We start from the raw sequence: 6,000 nt of genomic DNA, 5'->3' as shown, positions 1-6,000 counted from the left end.
TTGTACAGACAACACCCGTAGTCAGGATCGAACCGGGTCTCTGGTGCTGTAAGGCAGCAGCTCTACTGCTGTGCCACCGTGCCATTCATAACTTATGTCCATAAGTTCAAAGTCATAGGAGCAGAATTAGGCCATTTGCCCCATCAAGTCTACTCCACCATTCAAACATGGCTGATCCATCTTTCCCACACAACCCCACATGTACTTTACAGGTTTAATTATGCCCCTGTCCCACTTAGGAAACCTGAACGAAAACCTCTGGAGACTTTGCGCCCCACCCAAGGTTTCCGTGGGGTTCCCGGAGGTTGCAAGTGGTTGCCAGAGGTTGCAGGTAGTGGAAGCAGGTAGGGAGACTGACAAAAACCTCCGGGAACCTCCGGGAACCGCACGGAAACCTTGGGTGGGGCGCAAAGTCTCCAGAGGTTTCCGTTCATATTTCCTAAGTGGGACAGGGGCATTACATCACAGCAAACAGTCCATGAACTGGTCCACAGTTCAGTGCAAACTTCTGCTCTCAGTACAAACTGAAGCATGGCCTGATGTTCTAATATGTTACCAATCTCACATATAACACACCTATTTCCATCCTGTCCCCCTCCACAAACGTCAAACAAATAACACGAGAGCTCTGTTGTAGTAAATTTCCATGAATCTCTGTCAAAAATTACAGCAGTGCATTTCATGTGTTTCCATTTAAATGAATTTAGTGCCTTCTCATGCACAACTGTTTCAGTGAGAGTGTGCGTTACCAATGGGAGAATGGTAATAAAAGTAGCAAAAGCACAGTGAAGTCTAAGTAAGCAAAGAATGGGTGTTTTTATTAGTGTTTACGAAGGAACTGCTGATGCTGGAAAATCTAAGGTAGACAAAAATGCTGGCGAAACTCAGCGGGTGCAGCAGCATCTATGGAGCGAAGGAAATAGGCAACGTTTCGGGCCGAAACCCATCTTCAGACCCAGTCCTTTGTTTTCATTAGTGCCTATTTTGGAGCCACTTAAATTCTGCCCAAATTACTGAACAGAAAATGGCTTTAGGGTAACTACAGGGTTAAACCAATGCACCGCAAATATGTTGTTTTGGCTGCATTTAAGACACTGTCTTCAGCTTCTCATCAGGTTTTTATTAGCAAAGCCTAAAATGTTTTAAAGTGAGATATCCTCTCTTATAATAGAGTTAAATTGCTGCCTTGTCATCCTCAGTGTTTGAGATGCCTTTATCTGCTGCTATCTTCATGCGTGTTTGCGATGAAGGAATTCTTTGGGCCTTCAGCCATGTCTGCTCGAGGTTATTGGGTGTCCGATGTCAGGGCTCAGACCAGATCTGTCAGGGACAAAAGAATGCGCAGAAATGATGAATGACTCCAGGACCAAAAGCAAAAGCTTTTCTATAATGGCCTTAGCCTTTGCAATCTCCCCTCCTCATCCTCTCAAGGTTAACAGCCATTCCTACATGTGCAAACAAAGCACTGCATTGACCTCACAGCATTAAATAAAAGATTAGACAGTTAAGCAGCATTTGAAATTCTAATTACATAATTGTGTAATTGCTTTGTATACCATATTACAAAAACTATTGCTTTCCACTACTCTAACCATCCAGGAAAGTTTGAAACCCCAGTGACAGGAATATTAATGTGCTCACGCTGTCCTATCTGTTTCAGCTCATACATATTCATTGGACCCTCTCTAAGATTTATGTCAGACTTTGCTGAAGTGTGGTTTTCAACCATTTTAGATAATAGCGTGCAAAATTGATGTTATCAGCTACATTCAACACTCAGTGGCAAATGGAACACAAAGGAGATACTCTGGACTTTTTACCTGAGTTGTCTGAATCAGCGGATTCACGCCAGTATTTGAAGAGTAAACCTTTCAGGGGCAAAATCAAATATTTTGGAAGCATATTTTAGTGGATCTTATGGATTATCTTTTAATTAAGAATGCTTGATTTGAGCTCACTCTACTGTAACAAACGCCTGGCTGCTAATGGAGTTTAAACAGACTTACTTTATTTAATTACAACTAATCGCTAGGGTAAAATGTGGAATTGTCTTTGATCTACACAGAGAATGGTAATCTTTGTGGCAGATAGCATCTCCCATTCCCTCAGATGTCTTTCAGATACTCCAGGAGGTCCCAGCTTAACTAAGGGTTAATTGAGACAGCTGGACAGTGTGATTGATGTATTTTCTTTCCCTGAGATGCCCAGCATTTCCTTGTACTTTCTAGCTGTCAACGTCAGGAGACGTAACGTAGCTGGGGCCTAGTTGTTCTAGACAAGGGACCTGAAGGGGCCAAGGTCCTGCTGGATCAGTAAGTGTTTTGAGGGTAATGACTGCTGGGGGTCAACTGAAGTTAACAGGGGACAGCAGAGAGCAGTATATAGCAGTCAAGGACATCAGGAAATACTAAGGCCTCAATAGGGGCAGGGCCGGATTTACGTATAAGCTTCACAAGCTTTAGCTTAGAGCCTCGAGATCTAAGGGGCCTCCGAATTTTTCCCCAGAGTAAAAAAAAACAGAGGAAAAAATAATTGGAACGCTATCAGCGTTTCCACTTTGACAGAAATCACCCGAAATTCTGGTTTCGGCCCGTTGGAAGTTTTGGGGGAAAAAATTGCGACTATCTGTGCCTGCGCAGTTGGGGGAAGCCGGTGAGGCAGTGGCGACACAAAATGACGCTGTCTCTACACACGTGCGCAGTGGACCCGGGTGGGTTCAGATCTCCATTTGCACTCCACACAATCACCTCGATGCCTCGTGTCTACCAAAGATCCTAGGTGTCTACTCCAGGTAAGTAGTGGAATATTGTGTTGCGGAAGTGCCCGTTTCTCCAGGAAAGGGGGGTGGGAGCTGCAGTGTCTGCGGAGCCGAGTCGGAGCCTCGCTGCGTGGGAGGGAGAGAGAGAGGGGGAGGGAGGGAGAGAGAGGGGGGATGTGAGAGGGGGAAAGGGGGTTGAGGGGGTCTAGCTTCAGGTTCCTGGGAGTCAACATCTCCGATGACCTCTCTTGGACCCACAATACCTCTACTCTGATCAAGAAAGCTCATCAGCGTCTCTTCTTCCTGAGGAGACTGAAGAAGGTCCATCTGTCTCCTCAGATCCTGGTGAACTTCTAAACCGCTGCACCCATCGAGAGCATCCTTACCAACTGCATCAGTATGGTATGGCAACTGCTCTGTTGGCAACCCCCCCCCCCCCCCCCTGGACACTTATTATTATTTAATTCAAATCGTTTGCTATGTCGCTTTTCCAAGGAGATGCTAAATGCATTTCGTGGTCTCTGTACTGTACACTGACAATTACAATTGAATCTGAATCTGAATCTGAGAGTGAATCGGAATCTGAATCTGAATCTGAATCTGAGACTAAGGAGGGAGAAAGGGAGGAGAGGGGGAAAGAGAGAGGAGGAGAGAGAGAGGGGGAGGGGGTGATGGGTGAGAGAGAGATGGGGAGGGAGAGAGAGGTGGAGGGAGAGGGATGGCGTAGGAGGAGGGGGGGAGAGGGAATGGGGGATTATCTTTAGTGACATTGCAAAATTAAGAGCAATTTTAGAGCAATTATATTTTCTCCTCCATATGAATAATATCAAACAATTGGAACTGCTTTCTTTTCCTTGATAACAATACTGTAAAATATGTATTCCATAGTTTGTGACTTTCATTTTGCATCATATTTTTAATGTGCACACACTAACACAGTCGAACAGTAACAGGCAATCAAATCACACACAAAACATTTTCTAAAAAAATGTTTTATTTACTGCAAAAACACAATATTTTATATGCAGTGTTTGCATGCTTCTTTATATCATTTTACATAACATTTTACAGTACAACTTGATTATTAAAACAATGACAGCTTCAATTCTTCATTTAAAAATAATGTATACAACAATGATCCCATTCCAACCACTCATTACTCTTGACTCAACCATTCTGAAATATTGGTCATAAATTTGGTTCAAAAATGCTCCAAAATAAGGCTCAGAATGCAACAGAGATCATCTAAAACCCCAGAGCTTCCAGGGTCCTTAAGCAGGGCCCTGGACCTTGGCTGCAAGGGACTTTGAGCTTTGCACTTGTGATATGCGCTGCGTTAACTTATTTCACATAAAATATCTGTAATCCTGCCATGCCACCCCCCTTTTTGAAAATGCTTCGTCCGGGCCTGGTGTATAATATTTTTGACACTGTCATAGGCCTTTCTTACATATGCTGTCACAACACACTGTAGTCTCTAAACAACACTTCAGTAATAGTGTTTAAGCCGATAACTCGACACTAGCGCTGGCAATAAATAAAAATCGCAGCTTTCCAGCCCTTATCTCATTGGCCACGCTCGGCTGCACATCAGTGTCAATCTGGTGGACTTGTCCATCTTCCTCTCATCGTGGGGGTGGGGGATTGAGAGGGGCCTCACAATTGGAACAGCCTTGGGCCTCTCTTCATCTAAATCCGGCCCTGAATAGGGGTGGCACAGTGGCGCAAGGGTAGAGTTGCTGCCATACAGTGCCAAAGCCCTGGGTTTAATACTGACTACGGGTGCAGTCTGTATGGAGTTTGAATGTTCTGACCACGTGGGTTTTCTCCAGCTACCCCAGTTTCCTCCCACACTCCAAAGACGTGCTGGTTGCCACGTTAATTGGCTTCTGTAAATTGTCCCTTGTGTGTAGGATAGAACTAGTGGCCAGCTTTTTGTGTTTTTCTTCGGTTTAACCCAGGATCTGCAGTCCCTTCCTATACACTAGTGTACATGAGATCATTGGTTGGCACGGACTCAGTGGGACGAAGGGCCTGTTTCCAAACCATCTCTAAACTAAACTAAACTAAACCAATACTACAATTAGATCTGAACAATGCACAGGAGATACACGGAACTGCAGGTGCCGGTATACAATAAAAAGATACAAAGTGCTAGAGTAACTCAGCGAGTCAGGAAGCATCGTCGAAGTCTGAAGAAGGCCCCTGACCGGAAACATCACCTATCCTTCAGTGGGTCAGGCACCGTTCCTGGAGAGCATGGATAATCTGACCCACTGTCTGACCCACTGAATTACTCCAGCACTTTGTATATTTTTCTGAAAAACCCCACAGATACTTTCTTGTATTCGTTGTATTTCTTGGATTCTAGTTGCCAGTCAAAACTGTCTGTCAGTGTGCAGAGGTCTCCAGCTGGCAAGAGCAAATAGTCTATATTAAGGAGTCTTTTTTGTCATTGCCTGAAGCAACGGCCTTCAGCAAAATCAACATTGAAAATTAGAAAATTAGAAGTTCAAATCCTAAACAGTGACATGTATGGGATTAATAACTGTGTAGATAAACTTTACGACAATTAGATTGTACAGGAGCATTTCTTCTCAAGCTGTCTATAGATGTAATTAATATTTTCATATTAATGTGTCCAACAATTGCAATTTTGTTTTCCCCATTAGGAAGCGTGACTTTGCCTGATAGCATCTGGACAGTTCAGTGAGTTAGCCCACCCTCCCTGCCACCTTGTTCCTCTGTGTGATCAGACACTACCTCCCTACCCCACCCCCACTCCCCGTCTGTAAACTGTAAACCTGCTTTTATTTTCTTTAGGTTTCTAGGCAGTTTGACAAATACTAGCTAAACTCCACGCAATAAAAGATGGGATGGCTGAACGCAGAGTGGATGGCGGTTTTCATTTATTCTCCTGAAAACAGCTCTGTGTGCATTGGAGAAAGACAGCAAGTCCAACAGCTTGTTTAACAGCATGTTACACTGAAAATTCTAAAGGTCAGGTATTGACAAGCACTGAGCTACTTAGCTTCGTAAATGACCCTAATTACACCATTGCTCACTAAGCGGTCAATAAACAAAAATTAGCATATGTAGAAAAACTGTTTATTTTACATTTCCAAGACAATTGCCCATCCTGTAGTTGTCTTTCTTACATTGGGCATGATCATCAGCTTTGATTGATGAGGTGATCAAGGGAACTGGATGTTAGAGACCCAGCACTTGATGAAAAAACATCA

At 43.8% G+C, this 6,000-nt stretch overlaps 1 long non-coding RNA gene across 1 annotated transcript in view; it reads right to left on the bottom strand.

Moving 5' to 3' along the window:
* Nucleotides 1-300: 300 nt before the first annotated feature.
* The window catches only part of LOC129695902 (uncharacterized), a 68,123-nt gene continuing 62,423 nt past the window's right edge, over nucleotides 301-6,000 (bottom strand). Inside the window, exon 3 of the long non-coding RNA XR_008723250.1 lies at nucleotides 301-1,320. This is a non-coding gene — a long non-coding RNA (uncharacterized LOC129695902). The remainder of the gene's footprint in view (nucleotides 1,321-6,000) is intronic.

The sequence above is a fragment of the Leucoraja erinacea genome, chromosome 3, assembly GCF_028641065.1.
Source record: "Leucoraja erinacea ecotype New England chromosome 3, Leri_hhj_1, whole genome shotgun sequence".
Taxonomy (NCBI): Eukaryota; Metazoa; Chordata; class Chondrichthyes; order Rajiformes; family Rajidae; genus Leucoraja; species Leucoraja erinaceus.
The sequence above is the reverse complement of the archived record's forward strand: the minus strand, read 5'-3'. Positions and strand labels throughout refer to the sequence as shown.